At 40.4% G+C, this 17,004-nt stretch overlaps 1 protein-coding gene across 1 annotated transcript in view; it reads left to right on the top strand.

Annotated features, from left to right (window-relative positions):
* Positions 1 to 17,004, top strand: part of TMEM132D (transmembrane protein 132D) — an 844,637-nt gene that overhangs the window by 376,004 nt on the left and 451,629 nt on the right. The window lies entirely within an intron of this gene.

The raw sequence follows: 17,004 nt of genomic DNA, 5'->3' as shown, positions 1-17,004 counted from the left end.
TGCATTTGGTGTGTGTAGTCTATGCATCAGGGCCACCAGGTAAGATGGATGGAATCCTTCATTTGGGAAAGGTGGGCTATTATTCACAGCGGACCTACTTAAAACCCCAGCAGAACACCGTATCACCTGCAAGGATTGCACCATGCCGATGGAATTTACCCACAAACGATGTTCCTCTTCAACATGACCTCTTTCTAATCCATGTTATTAGATGAATTGAAAGCCGGCATGTCTCATGAAATGGCCCATTTTGCGAGTGTTAGAAATTAGAGTCTATACGTATCTTTTCACACGGGGGCATTCCAGGCTTGCAGTGTATATTTAAATATGATTCATATGATTGTATTCATGGCCATGCATTTTCTGATGGTACAGTGAACTATCTGTGGTAGAATTGCAGGGAGTTGTGGATCACTCTAGGGAGAAATTAAAACTTGACTCCATCTCTGATAGGCACCAAATTAGAAACAATCAGTTCACAGCTGGGCAGAGAGAGGCTTGGAAACTCAGTAGTTCTTGTTGTATTGCACTTTCCCGAAATCTCTTCTGTGGCTCTGGGGATTTCCTAGTCTGGTCACATATTTTTGTCACCTGTAGGTTGCTTTTTGCTGATGACACTGCTGAAAATTTCAACCATAATGAAAGGGTGAATTCTGGTATGCCATGCATTATTTCTGGAGTGCATTTTTAAACTTCATAGCTCGGTGTTTGGAAAATATCCTGATTTTTCATTATTTATTCTAGCAGGGATCTCATGAATCTTAGCTGATAACTATTATGATTTTTTTGGCTTATTACCAAGGAGCGTTTGAAACCGATGTGGGGACGATTTGATTTGGGTTCTTTTCTCTACTTCTTTCCTCAGCATTGGTTTTAGAATTTGGACTATCAGCAGCTCTGGTTCCGGACTTTCCTTTTTATTCTTGAAGATTTGCTTGTGGAGGAAATGAGAGGGAAAAGAGGAAATCTGTTTGAATTCAGCCCTACATGTTTATGTAGCGATATGTTTACGTAGTGACAGTGTGCCACCCTGGTGAACTGGATGAACTTATAGATACACACACTCAAACACGTCTGTACCAGTAATATAATTTGGAAATAAGGTGCTATCTCAATAAAAGTTTTCCTTTGTGTTTTGTGGTTAGCAAAAATTGGGATAGATGGACACATGGGTGGACGGATGGGTAGATGGATGGATGAATGGATAGATTAATGGGCAAATGAAGGGATGAGCTGGTGGATGGATGAGAGGGTGGATGAATCGATGTGTTTATTCTTTATGAAAAGAAAAGAATACACTTAGGGGAAAGAATCTCAACTAATGAACTTTTATTTTCTCTTGTGATTTTTTTTTTGCCATCTATTTTTATGTATCAGTAGAAGCAGTAGTTTTAGTCTTGGCTATGAGAGGCTAAGGGATTTGAACCATTAGAAAATGCTTATGCCTTTTTTATCATTAATTTCTACAAATAGTTCAGTTCGTCTTGGACACGGAGAGATGGCACGGATGGCCCAATGCTGGCTCCTTCCCACCGAAGCGTAAGCTGCCTTTTTACAGTTCCGGGGGCTTCCAGAGTCTCAGCACATCCAGAGCACATCCAGATGCACAAGTGCATGGCTCTTGCCATTTATTTTTCTTTCATCTGTGTCAGTATCTTCTTTTAAGAAACAGGTACCCTGAATAGACTATCAGCTCTTCTTTTAAAAGCCCTAATTCTTCATTCTAAATGAAGACTATTCCTTATCTCTTTGTAGATGCTGATGCCAGTTTTTTGTCTCCTTTTTTATCTTTTTTCTTCTTGCCTTCTGTAGGCCATGCTCCCTCTTACCATGGGTCAGGATGATGGAAAAAGCTTATACACATACAGATACACACACAATATGTTATGTGTGTGTATATTATATATGCATGTAGATATTATGCATGCATACTATATATGCATATGGTACATATACATGTAATATAGGTATGCAAATGCATGCACGTACAAAGATGTACATTTTACAGGTGTTTTGTTGATACACAAATGTGTGGTGTGGGGATTTTGTGCAGCAGCTAGGAAGGCTTTGCTTAATGAGGAAGCTCTAGAATGGAAGTGCCGCCGTTTCGGGAGCAGGTCTTTTTCCAGCTGTGCCCCAGCCCATACAGCAGTGTCTGGCACACAGTGGACTGTCTATAAATATTTGTTTAATTTGATAGTTTATTCTAGAATTAGATCATATCTCTAGTATGTATGTATTATGATACAAATCTGTATGCACACATATATAGTGGTTTTCTGTGTATTTGTTCAAGAAGTAAGGTGCATAGATGCACATATAACGAGGCTGCATTTGGGGAACCCAGAGAAGGGTACTTTTGTGAGCAGACATGTTCCCAGAAGTCTACACAAAGGACTGGCCACCGGGATTTCTACTGGAGAGAACTGGGAAGCTGGGGGAAAAGGCTGAATGTAAATTACTTTTTCCGGTGAACCATTTGAACTGTTTAATTTTTTTTTCTGTGTATGTGTATTACCTATTACATAAGACATCTGCAACTAAAATAGAAATTTTAAAAATATATTTATTCATATATTCAACTCTTATCCTCGCTTTAAAACTTTTTGTTTTACTTCTGCGTTTGGAGAATTAAACAAAGAAAAACCATGCTCTATCATTTCAGATAGTGATGGACTGGGAGAGAGGTGTTTTTCTTAAGGATAATTGGAAAATGTATTAGAGAGTGGATGTCTTAATCATATTAGTGGGTTTTGCTTTAGAAGCTGTTCTGCTTTATCATTTCCTCCTACCCTCTTTGAACGTTTTCCAGTTATTCTTAAAAGTCAGAATCTGATCATCATCATGAGCAAAAGCAGCAGTCTTAATTAGCTTGAGAGTCATAGATTTCGTATTGCTAATAATTTGGCATGGATCAGGAAGCTGCGTTAATGAAGTTAAGTCACTGTGACAGATTTATTTTTATGGATAAAGGAGACACTTCTGTGCTAATGATGAACTCACCAGGAGTGAGTGGAGATCTCTTATCTAAGTTGAAATGCATCCTTCCCTGTTTGAAGAAGTTAGGTTGCTGAGAATCTGATCATAACAGTATGAACATATGAATGTTATCACAGAGATCAGATCTGTTTTGACTAAGCATTGCCTTGCAGGACAACTAATTATGCTCTGTCCATCAAATTGCATTTTGCATTTTCAGAATCTTGCTCACTATACTCCTATGTCAACTTAGATAAATAGGTAACAAAACCCACATATTTTCATTCCCTTGTAGTTATCTGAATAGTTGAGTGTTTCCCAAAGCTTACCACAGTTGATATGTAAATGATTTTAGGTGTTACGTGGAAATGAGGTTAAATATGCCTGAATGACAGAAACGTACATTTATTTAAGTTCTCCAGCAAGGTTTGATTGAAGAGAAGTTCATCTCTCGTAAGGCTAGTATGTCTTTAAAACTTCTATCCTTAGCTAATATATTGCAGATAGGCAAGAGTGCGTAGCTAAATTTAATCTACTTTCATAATTATCTATTTGTTCATTGTAACAGTGATCTTACATTTTTTGTAAATAACCTGTTTCATTTTAAAACAAATTTTTGGCTCACTGCAGCCTCTGCCTCTTGGGTTCAAGTGATTCTCCTACCTCAGCCACCCAAGTAGCTAGGATTGGAGGTGTCCACCAGCACTCCTGGCTTATTTCTGTATATGTAATGGAGACGGAGTTTCGCCACGTTGCCCAGTCTGGTCTCGATCTCCTCAGCCCAAGGAATCCGACTGCCTTGGCCTCCCAATGTGCTGGGATTACAGAAGTGAGCCACCATGCCTGGCCTTAAATAGGTTTTAAGTAATAACATGAGATGCTATAAATAAAAGGTAACTGACATTTCAAATATAGACAGATGTGATTAAATCATAAATGCACACTGAGGATTAGAGCAGATTTCTAAAACAAATAGGAATATCTCAAACAGGACAGAAGTTTATTCTTTCTCACATAAAAGAAGCTGGACAGGGCTTGCAGCTCCTGGCAGTTCTCCAGTATCACTAGGGTCCCAAGCACTTTTCTTTCTTCAACACCATGTGAATGGAGCGCTTACATCCTCATAGATCAACGTGGCTGCAGGAGTGCCAGTCATTGCATCAGCATTGCAGGCAAAGGAAAATGGACAGAAAAGGGTCTTTTTAACTGGGTTGACTCACTGCCGCGATCGCGCCACTGCACTCCAGCCTGGAGCCTGGCGACAGAGCAAGACTCTGTCTCAAAAAAAAAAAGAGTCAACCTTCTTGGAAACCCTTTTGACCCTGATTCTCTCTCTTGCATCTCATTGATAAGAACTTAATCATGTGGCCAAACTATACTTCAAAGGAAAGTGGGAAACATGATTTATTACCAGCAGTGTTCCCAGTTCAGAATCAGTGTTCTTCTCTAAAGAAAGAAGAGCAGCCTGGGGTAGTGGGGCAACCACAAACCTCTTTTCCAGCAATTTATAAAGAATCCACGTGTGGGATTTCCAGTAGGATGATGAAAAAAGCATAGTCCCTCACTACCGCCTTCACTTCACTAGGCTTCCTTAGAAATCTTCAGTAAAATGTAATAGAATGGGGAAACTCACATAAGCACTGCACCAGGAGGGTTATTGTGCATATGTTAGAAACTTAAAGAAATGCCTGTTAAGGTTAATTTTCCAGCAGTCTGTCATCCACTAAATGAAACAGTCAGCTCCTTCGACACCCGGAATCTGGGTATCACCAGACCAAAAACAAACCTGAGTGGAATGAGGTCATCAAAATGGCATGACTTTCCTTTTTTGGGCAACTGTGATTTACGACACCTTAAATAGTTTCCACATCCTCGCTGCTGACTGTGGATCAGCACAGTTGTATTTATTACCATCCGAATGATGATTCCGCAAAGAAAGTGGGAAGAACATAAATGTGAGATCCGGAAATCTCATGCTTAGTTCTCATTTTTATGCTGTGCGTTGCAGTGATGACTGTGGCAGATCACCAGAGAGGAAAAGCAACTTCCTCTTCTGTATTGGCACAACAATGCCAGCCTTCGCCGGACTGTGGTGAGAATCAAGTACAGTCACACGTGTGCACGCACTTCGAAATAATCAACAGAACCATTAAAGGAAACCCATCACTTTATCATTTTTAGATTGTTAAAACACCCATGTTGTATATGCAGCACACAGACCCAGGTCCTCCTAGACCATGAAGGTTGCTTTTATTTCCAGAGTCTAAATTTAAATTTCCCAAAGTACAAGATGAATCACATTAGTTGTATATCAAGCCTGTATCAAAGATAACGTTTCCCCATTATGTTTAAATTTAGAATCTGTCAGAAGCATTTCCATTCAAGTTTGTTTTAATAACTTCTGCATTAGGGATACAACAGACCAAGATGTTGTTTTCAAAACTGCTAGTTATCATTTCTACTAATTATATTGCAAAAAAAAAGAAAATCTGTCCAGGCACTGTGGCTTACACCTGTAATCCTGGCACTTTGAGAAGCCGAGGCAAGCAGATCCCAAGGTCAGGAGATCAAGGCCATCCTCGCCAACATGGTGAAACCCCATCTCTACTAAACTACAAAAAAGTAGCCGGGCATGGTGGCACATGCCTGTAGTCCCAGGTACTCAGGAGGCTGAGGCCGGGGAGTCACTTGAACCCGGGAGGCAGAGGTGTAGCAGTGAGCAGAGATTGTGCCACCACACTGCAGCCTGGCAACAAAGCAAGACTCCATCTCAGAAAAAATAAAAATAAAAAACCAAATATGAAAATAATAAAAGTTTTTCTGAGGATGAGGGAGAACAACGAACTCTTATACCCTTCTGGAGGATGTGTAAAATGGTTCTTCCATGTTAGAGATATATTTGTGAGTATCTGGCTAATAAGATTTAAAACCTGCATCATATGACCCTGAAATTCCAGTTCTAGATATACACGCTCTACATAAAAGCTTAGCCATGGATCTGGAGAGATGGATGCAGGGCTGTAATTGCAGCATTTTTTTTTTTTTTTTTTTGGTAATAGCAGACAGTTTAAAACAACCTAAATGCTCATCAAGTTGTGAATTAATTTTAAAATGCTGTGTTCATGTAATAGAATTTTATGCAGCAATTACGAGTTATGCCCTTGATCTGTGTATGTCAACAGTAAATTGACCTGAAACTGTCATGTTGAACGGGGAGAAAATCTTGAATAGCAACGCACAATATGTTACCACTCATATAATTATGAAAATAACCCCCACAGAAATATGTTGTTTTAGAGAAAAATACTGAGCTAATACAGGTATAGATGGGCTAATGGCTGTTTCTTGAAAAACCAGTGTTTGAGAAATGCAAGTTAAGATGAAGTATGCAAAGATATTTTCTGGACATTGTGGGGCGTAGGGCTTCAGAATCTTCCTAAGATAGCACTGAGTTTCGTCCCAGTAAATGTTAGCTTATCTGCATTGCCTCCTTGAGAAACATACAGGCTGAGCCAGGAGGCAGCAGTAATTCAAGCATATGGCCTGGCAGTCAAGGGGAATGAGGCGCCTCATTCTCTGTGAAATCAGACTTCAGGCTGACTCACTCACCGTTTCCTGACACTCATTCAATCTCATTATACAGTAGCACGAGGGAGTGTGAGATGTGCCTTAATTTACCCCTGTATTGCTTTGCTTTTATTATATCCATATATCTGATATTTAATATCTTCTGTTTCCAAGTAGATCACCACATTTAGAATTAAATTATTGAACACCCGCTTTCTGTGGGTAATGGCGCTGAGCTACCACCGTGCGTCTTTGCTAGCAGAAGCTGCCGTGGCTTTTTGATAGGGTCTCCAGAGTGCCATAATACTAAAATACTGACCGCTTCTCTTGCTACAGCTACAAAAGTCACACGTGTGGCATAAATAATAATCTAATAGCAACAATAATTACACTATGCCAGTTGCTGGTGTCCATCAAAATCCTTCATCAGTACACTCTGGTGTTGTAGATCATGGCTAACGTTAGGTTGCTGTTGGTTTCTGATTTCAGGGTCCTCTGAAGGCCACTAGATATTGCTTTGAGGAAAAAGAAAGCTCTCCATTCATTGGAACTACCAAAAATATCTGCAGTGGCAGAAATATCTAAAGTGACACACCCCATTCCACGTAGAAAACCATGTGCTGATATCTGTCTTCATGTAAATTTCTGAACTCGCAGCTTCAATAAGTGTGTGTGTCTCTGGGTGTATGTGCATGTGCATGCACAGGTCCTCCCTGAGCATGAAAACCTTCAGTAGTAGTCTTACTGGGCAAATAAATGTCTATGTCTGCATCTGTATCTCTGTCTATGTATGTCTATTTGTCTATATCTAATGTATGTACATGTCTGTATCTAATCTATATAGCTATATCTATAGATCCATATTTATATCTATATCTTATCCATACCAATATCTATACTAACATATGTATTATACACACACACACACACACTCACACACACTGTAAAATCTAAGAGTATTTTCCATTTGTTAAGGATCATGACATTTGCAGTCACTGGTTCTGATGGTGTTCACTGTAAACAGGTGAATAGATTTCTACATCTCTCCAAAAGAGCCTTGGATGTTTCTGCGGGTGAGGGTGTGTTCTTTGGGACAGCCATTTCCTTTGATCACTTAACTGTATGGGCCACACGGTCTCAGGTCTGTGCCTTCCTGCTCCATGACAGCCTTTGATTGTGAGTATTTTATGAAACATCCTGAAACCTCCAGATTCCCCTGGTGTGCTTAGCTTGATGGAACAAATGCTGTGTTTGCACAATCTGTGTCTTGAAGGCCTGGGGAACAGTTTAGAAAGATAATAGTATTTCATGGAACATTTAAAAAAGTAATGAAAGAAAAATTATGGGATTCATCTGAAGAAGCTTTATTTACAGTCCAGCCGGTGCAAAATATCATCTTGCTTCTTATGTTCTAAAAATTTCACTCTAATTGTTGTTCTTTTGAACAAGAGTTCTTACTAATATATAGTTTGGGTTTTCTATCGTTTCTAAAAGCAGCTTTCTTCTGATAGCTTTCACCTGCCGTGATGTGTGTTGATCAGTATCAAAATGTTCCTTGGTGACTTCTTAGTCTTTTACCCTGGTGACTAACTGTGGCATCAGTCAGAGAAACTGGCAATGTGGGCATATGACTTTATATTCCTACTTAGAGCCTTTTTAAAGCTCTTGTGTTATGAATTACGCACTCTCAAATTGACCTATTTTAGGCACACAGTTGAATGAGTTTTAGAAGATGTCTTTCATTGTTCAGCCATCACTACAACCCAGCTTCCATCACCAGAAAAAAAATCAGCTTTCACCCTTTGCATGAAGTTTTTATTTCTATGTCAATTCTAGGCAATCAGTGGTCTCTTCTGCCTATAATTTTGCTCTTTCCATAATAGCCCAAATTGTAGATAACACAAATGTCTGCCAGCTGGTGAGTGGATAAATAACTGTGGTGCAACTAAGCAGTGGAATACTACTCAGCAATGAAAAAGAACCAGCTATAGAAGCATTGGGAAAACACAGATGAGCCCTAAGCGATGCTGAGGGAAACCAGACAAAAGAAGACATGTTTATGATTCCACTGATACTCGATTTTAGGTGGCATCTTATTTTATTTTATTTTATTTTTATTTATTTATTTATTTATTTTGAGTTGGCATTTCACTCTTGTTGCCCAGGCTGGAGTGCAATGGAGCGATCTCAACCTACTGAAACCTCCGCCTCCCAGGTTCAGGCAATACTCCTGCCTCCGCCTCCCGAGCGTCCGAGATTACAGGCACGCACAACCATACCTGGCTAATTTTTTTTGTATTTTTAGTAGAGACAGGGTTCACCACATTGACCAGGCTAGTTCCGAATTCCCGACCTCAGGTGATCCACCTGCCTTGGCCTCCCAAAGTGCTGGGATTATAGGCATGAGCCACTGCACCCAGCCGATCCCATTTTAAATTAATAGATTTTCAGCTTCTCAATGGGACCCACTAAGGTACAAAGTACCTGCTTGCTTTATCCTTTCTCAACTGCTTTTTTATTTTATTTTTATTTTCTATATAAACTTGCTCTTTTCTTTTTAGAACTTTTTCTAAAGGGAACACTTAACTTTCATTTAAAAGCTCTGTGATCAGCACTAGAAGAAATAAATGATCCGTTTACCAGCCATTCTAATCAGGGGTACCCTTAAAAGCTTTTTTGCCTCACTTTTTTGAAGAGGTTTATTTCTTTAAACAAATGATTCCAATTAATAAATGCAGGTAGTTCTAGATACTTAATCTTTGTCTTAAAGGTAGATGCAGTTTTTCTACCATAGAAAAGAGATGCTGGGGGTAAATTCAACTCAGAGCATAAGACCAGTGACCCCTTTTCCTATAACCGGAACTCAAAAATCCTCCAGAGTAAAATGGGTTTCTCATTTGTGTACAGAATACCAACATGTGATGTAATTGTATCAGGATCAAATTCAAAATGTACACGAGAAATCAGCTGAGGCTCGGCAAATAAAAGAAAGTGTCCTCTCAATTCAGTCATCGTCAATTTCAGTCACTGAGTGTCTTTGTCTGTAATTACTCAGCATTGTCCTTGGACAGCTCCCGAAGTCTGGGAAACTTGCTGACTGTGATTTTGCTTACTCACTCCTAGATGCAAGCGTAAATGGATGAGACCAACGTTTTGTTTGGTCTGTAGGTCCTTAGTGTAGCAGATCTGCAGGCAGAAAAGCTGTGCGAAGGTCCTGGAGAGAACTGAGACCACGTGGGTGGCTGAATCACTGATGGGAGAGGATGATTGGATTTGGTATTTAATATCAAGACACAGAGATGATCTCAACATAGACAGCTTAATCGTGACGTGTGTAGATCACTCTTTTACCTGAAATCTGTAAAAAGGTGGAGGGCTTATGGAATAAAAATGGTGGAGCTTGGTCCAGGCTTTCTGAAACTCTGACAATAGCAACATTTTCACAATATTCGCCACGTCTACATCACACCTGCAAGGTCACTTACGTGCTCCTCCAACTCCTTTTACTTTCAAATGCAAGTCAATTTATTCCAAAGGGAAGTTATCAAAAAATGGGAAAATTAGGATAACTGGGATTTAGGAGTTAATTGTGAGAATCACATAATGAAAGGAGTCACTACTAATGAATTCCAGGAAGAGGCTGTGGTCTGCCGCCAGTTCTGGGGGCTGTTTCTTGCTTCTGTGTTAGAACAGAGGGTTGGCAGGTTTTACAGAAGGATTAGACACGTACACACCCCAGAGTAAGCCTTTCTCCTTAAGAGAATCAAAGGATTGAAAGCAAGATGTAATGGTATTAAGTGTTTCACTATGTGTTATTGTTCTGCCCAGCTCAACACACAGCGGGAAGGAGAGCAGGGGAGCTGGGAGGCCTTAAGATGATTTAATGTCCATTCGGTTTAAGCACCCACCAAAAATCCAGTTCGGCCTCACCAAACGCTGTCTTGCACAGCTGTGGTGACACATGGGCCACACTAACAAAAACAGTGCTGTACAAAATACACATCTATCTATACATACACGTGCACAGACATCATAGAGCCCTTTACAGGTTGCAAAGTGTCTTCTGTGTGGGAAATTTATGTTTTCTCCTGATTGTTTCTTTGATACCTTTAAAGTAAGCATTCTTGGCCAGGCGCGGTGGCTCACGCCCATAATCCCAGACCTTTGGGAGGCCAAGGTGGGTGGATCACCTGAGGTCAGGAGATCGAGACCAGCCTGGCCAACATGGCGAAACCCTGTCTCTACTAAAAATACAAATATTATCTGGGCATGGTGGCAGGTACCTGTAATCCCAGCTGCTCAGAAGGGTGAAGCAGGAGAATTGCTTGAACCAGGGAGGCAGAGGTTGCAGTGAGCAGAGATCATGCCACTGCACTCCAGCCTGGGCGACTGAGTAAGACTCCATCTCAAAAAAAAGAAAAAAAGGCATTTTTATCTGTTTTTGGTATCATAGATTGCTTTGACAATTCTGTGACATTTATGAATCTTTCCTCAGAATAATGTTTTTAATTTCCTAAAATAAAATTCATAGGAATTCTGAGGAATGAAACTATATTGAAATGTGGCTTTCAAAACATTTTTTTAAACTGTGATAAGGTATTTTGCATGCTTCCTTAATAAAATTCTGAAACCAAAGCCTAGAAACACCTGTAATAACTACTGTGATTTCAAGTAAGTGTTCAGGGCAGGGTACATTTTGAAAGGTCTTTTACAAATCCAGTAGGCTATGAAGATGGCCGTGGCTTCTGTTGGTGAAAAGTCACGGCAGCTCTGGTAATCACCGAGGCTCAACGTTGAAGGACCTGCTAAATTTCAGTCCCAGCCTAGGAAAAAAAAAGGGGTGTTTTTGTTTCCAGCCAAGTTCACAGAGCCCTGAATTCTAAGTCCATCCACACTGGACTAATAAGCCTTCCTTAAAAGAACCTCAGATTTCTTAAAATGAGGTGAGACATAATTAAAGGTAAAAGTATCTTTAGCATGTAAAAACCTAAACTTCCTTGGACTGCAACTGGGGAAAGAGTATTGCATTAAAATTTCCCATGAATGGAACTGTAACCAACAGAAAGCTTCAAAGAACTTCCTGTATAGAAAAGCAATATGTCAGTACGTGCCAAGATTCATTAAAATTTTAATAACCTTTGTTTCTGTGTTTTAGGATTCATCTTAAGTAAATAACCAGAAGTATGATACCCAAGCACAACATTCACATTGTTATTGATAATAGAAAACAATTAGAACCCTTAAATGCTAGGAATAGAGGCATGATTAAATAACTTTAGCATATTCACAGAGCAAAATGTAACAACTAGTGTTTTAAAAGATTTACTGGCATGAGAAAATGCTCTCAATTTACTGGTATGTTAAAAGGGGCATGAAATAAAATGTATAGAGTAGCACCTGATTTTGTTAATGACCAAAATGTAGATGTGCATATTTATATGTATATACAAATATATATTTATATATTTATGTGTGTATATATACATGAATGTTAAATATATATTTATGTGTGTATATATATTTTGTATATACTATATATGTATTTGTGTGTATATATACACACATATATACACACACACATACACACACAATATAGTCAACAGGTTAAAAGTGAAATAGAATGCAATTTTAATAACAGTGAAATTATGAGTGATATTTATTTTCTACTGAATTCAAACCATGAAATGTTGAGACCCTACCGTGTCCCAGGCAATGCACTGTTTTGGCGGAGGTGAATGGCAAACGAAACAGGAAGGGTATATTCTCACGATCATAGAGCCTCATTCTTTCATTTGTTGACACTTGCCAAATCTTCTGCAATACGCATGGCTTGATTTTAATTAGAAAAATGTATACAGGGGTTTTGATTCTTCTACTGTTTGTCTAAACTCGCGATGGAGAAATTATGCATTTCCTTCAAGTGTAACATTGAGGTTGACATGAAGGTACTATCAAGGAATTAGAAAATGAAGAAATTGTTTATTCTCCTTAGGCGGGAAAACCCTTTCTTTTAAAGTTACTGCATCGTGATGATCTTGTGTTTGTATTCATTAATATGTTTTTGTGTTGACATTTAAGAACGTGATGCTAAATTCTCTTTGGATTAGAGTAACAGAAATATCTGAAATACTTGTAAGAGGTAATATACAGTGACTGCCGTTTTGGCCAGGTAAATTAGAATGAGTCTATTCTATTGTACAATAATCTTAGGCCATATATTAAAATAATACAATAAACCAAAGGCATCCACAAGTTCCAGGGCAGTGGATGGTATTAGACGTTGGGTTTTCTTTTACCGCATAAACAGCATCAGAAAGAAGCCAAGCATAATTTCTCCTTTTTCCTTATTCAACCAGGCCTGCCACATAGAAAACTACCTCCAAACTCATTTCAGAGTGACCTTGAGATGGGGTTATGAGCCTAAGAAATTGTATCGGAAGCCTCAGGCAGGATTTATGAGAAGATGTGAATTGAATTTGCATGGGGAAGGAAAATTTCATTTAGTATTTATTGTCCAGTGCTATTTTAACATCAGGCAATGAAACAAACTTGACACCCTTAAAGATGCTCCTGTGGGCCCACGCCACCCAGGGTTTGGGAGTTGCCATCCCAGGGAACCATAGGCACAGCAGGTGGCCGGTGTTTTCCCCACCAAGTGGCCCCGACTCCTCTGTCTCCCTCACGCCTTTTATCTGTAGGCATTCTCAGACCCTCCAACTCACCCCTGTTTTTTTTCAAGTATTGTATCTACCTTTAGACCCCCCTTGAACCAGTAATCTGAATACAAATACCTCACATTTGTTAATAGATAAACATGTGCCAGCTTCTTTGCAGGGTTTTACCTAGTGCTTATTTTGATTTAACCAACTTGATTCTCCTAATGCTATGGATAGGCAAAAAAAATCTCATCCCTATTTGATGGATCTTGAAGCTGAAGCCCAGCCAAATTTAGGTAACTTACATTACTTTGGTGGGCTGAATAATACCTTCTACCCCCACTCTCACCCTCACCCAAATCTGCCTGTGTCCAGATTCTATAGCCTGTGAATATATAGCTTACTTGGTAACAGAGCCTTTGAAGGTATGATTAACCTGAGGGTTTTCAGATGAGACTAATCGAATGGGCCCCATGTAATTACAGTTCAGAGACAGGCAGAGGGAGATTTGGTGTCAGAAGCAGAAGATGCGATAATGGAATTGAAGGTTTGATAGATTTGAGGAAGGGGGCCAGGAGCCAAGGAGTGTGGAAACCTCTAAAAGCTGAAAAAAGCAAGGCAATATGTTCTACCCCGAAGTCTCCGGAGGAACTAGCCCAGCTGACACATTGATTTTAGGCTTCTGACCTCCAGGACTGTAAGGGGGTCGATCTGCATTATTTTACGTCTCTGTATCTGTGGTCCTTTGTTACAGCAGTCATTGGAAGCTAGCACATCTCCTTACTTCACTTCTGCAGTGATGGTGTGTTACGGTTTGGCAATTCAAATCTCACCTTGGATTGTAACTCCCGTAATTCCCACGTGTTGTATGAGGGACCCAGTGGGAGAGGATGGAATCCTGGGAGTGGTTTCCCCCCTAGTGTCCTCATGGTAGTGAATAAGCCTCATGAGATCTGATGGCTTTAAAAGGAGAAACCACTCTCACTTGGCTCTCATTCTCTCTTGCCTGCCACCACGTAAGATGCGCCTTTTACCTTCTGCCATGATTGTGAGGCCTCCCTAGCCACACAGAACTATGAGTCCATTAAAGGCTTTTTTTTTCTTTTTGTAAATTACGCAGTCTTGGGTATGTCTTTATCAGCAGCATGAAAACAGAGCAGACTAGTACATGGTAGAACTAGGTTTCAAAGCCTGGGGAGGCAGGTTCAGGGCTGGATCCCTCACTCAGACGTTGCACTTACAGACTTTCGGACTTGGGTCAGGTCCCCCAGAGTGAGGAAAGTGAAATGGTTAAGGAAACAGTGATGCGGGTTCACAGGGTCTGAGCCCGAGTCCACGCCCTGCTACCGATCAGTTGTGCGATTGTCTAGATGTGCAGTCTCTCGATGTCCACACGCACGGAATGGATGTGACGATGCCACATCCGGCAGTCCTGAGGATGGAGGACATGAATGCATGAAAAGCACCTTGCATGGTTCTTGTCTCATTGTCAATGTCATTGTAGGGAGAGAAAGGGACATCTTTTCCTCACTTGCTGCAAGGTTCATGGCTGACACCCCTATAACAAAAGACAGATTAACAAGAGAAAAGCATAACAAATGTATTTAACCAAGGTTTTATGTGACACGGGAGCCTTCAGGAATAAAAATCCAAAGACCCAGGAAAAAGTCTGACTTTACGCATTGGTTCAATGAAAAATGGACAGTTATGTAGAAGGGTGATTGGACAGAAAGGGGTATGGCCCGTTGGTAATAAACTGGGGGGCTTTGGGGGATGTAACAAGCCTGTTTGTTCAGATTTTCCTTGGTTTTTAGGGATACAGCAGGACCTGTCTGGAATGAGGGCATCACAGCTTTCTGTCTGGGGTGGGCCTTTATGACTGTGGCTCAGGGGAGAACGGCAGGCGGAGGTCGTAGTGGCATTCTTTCTGCTTCTGCTTCTGCGTTATTCTCAATTGCCAAAGGGCCATATTTTGGGGGAATTATGTTCTGGTCCCTGGAATCATGACCAAATTCAGTAATAGAAGTCACTCTAAGATTTTATAAGGCCACAAGGATCTGAAATATCAACTTTCAGTCACACTGGTAGCACCCTGAATTCATTTGTTCATTCATTTATCTATTCATATTCATTTTAGTTGTACCCAATATGTGGGAAAGGTGTGTGTACAAAACGTCTTTTCTGAAATTAGTTCAAAACATCGTGAAGGGCTGAAAACCGGTGTACTGATAGCAACAAGACACAGCGTTCTGATTTCTGGGGAGGGTTAAGTATGTGGTCACCTGGTTTCTCACTGGCAAAGCCAGTGGGCATCTAGATTAAGAGATAAGTAAAGTGGGCAGCCCTGTACACATGGTGCTTATGGAGCAGATATGGTTGTAAAACGTGGAACTCGGGCTCTGGGGAGAGGCAAGAGTTAATGTTCTTCCAAAGAGGCCTCATGCTGTAAGACAGCAGTTTATGCTAGCAGGCTTTGATTAAATGAGTCTCTCTGAATGACTAAAGAGCAATTCTATTATAGGCAGTCCTTGTTTTCCATCAGCAGGCATTCGGGAACATCACTAATCATGGAGTGTATTGTCTTGCACTGGACTCTATTCTTCCATAGGAACAGTGCTGCCATTTCAGGATGTTGGAGGGTGTTGCATTCCTCTCTGAGGGCTTCAGCTTCAGACAAATCATAGCTATAGAGAGAGAGGATGTATCATAAAAGCAACATTCTAACCATCTTAAACATCAATGATCATTTCAAGCAGCGAAATTGCATCCGTCCTCCCTGTTCCGCGAATGTATATTAGGCCTCTAATTTACACCACACACTTTGTGAGGCCCTAAGGATGCAAAGATGAACGTTAGGGATGAATGAACCATCCGGCGTGTTCATTCAGCTCACATGCACAGATACACCATTTCAATTCACTGAGGTTAGCATGATCAGAGACGGGCACACATGCTACTGATGTTCTAAGAATCCCCTGTGCTCTGCACACGACGTGAAAGTCTAGTCCTTCAAAGTCAAAACTCAGACCATAATTTGTCAGCTGTGGCTTATCAGTAGGAACACTACAGTTAGAGAAGACATATTTTTGATTTCTATATCAGTTAAGAGTCTCTCTGTTTATTGAAAGTGACAGAAAACTCATCTCCGACTATTTATTCAAGGGAAAAAAAAGGAATGGAGAAAAAGATTTTATGGAGATGATGGTGGTGGCAGTGGTGACAGAATTATGAGCACACGAAATGAAGAGTCTTGACGTAGACTACTGTGGCTGGATGTGGTTGGTTTGCCCCCCAAAATCCAGGTTATAATTTGGTCCCCGTGATGGCAGTGTTGGGAGATGGAGTCTCGTGGGTGATGTTTGAGTGACGGGGGCAGAGCCCTCATCAATGGCTGAGTGCTGTTCTCATGGTAGTAAGTTAAGTTCTCACCCTCAAAAGGCTGCATTGGTTCTTGAGGGAGTGGTTAAGTTCCCTTAAGAATGGGTTGTTACAAAGCCTGTCAACTTTTCTCCTCTTCACACACATATGGTCCCTTTTTGACCGTCTCCGATGTGTTGTGATGCAGCATCAAAACCCTCAGCAGAAGCCAGAGTCATGCCCTTGAGCTTCTCAGCCTGCAGAACTGTATGCTCAAAAATCTTCTTTTCTCTATAAGTTACCCAGCCTCAGACATTCTTTTACGGCAACACAAAATGAACTAAGACACTGACCTTCAAGTATGGCTGGTGTGGCAAGTTTCACAATACGTCTAGAAATTCCTTGACACTCCTGCCTTCAGAAGGTGGAATCCAATAACCTTTCT

This window comes from Sapajus apella, unplaced genomic scaffold (genome assembly GCF_009761245.1).
Source record: "Sapajus apella isolate SASKATOON/1434 unplaced genomic scaffold, GSC_monkey_1.0 scaffold2, whole genome shotgun sequence".
Lineage (NCBI taxonomy): Eukaryota > Metazoa > Chordata > Mammalia > Primates > Cebidae > Sapajus > Sapajus apella.
The sequence above is the reverse complement of the archived record's forward strand: the minus strand, read 5'-3'. Positions and strand labels throughout refer to the sequence as shown.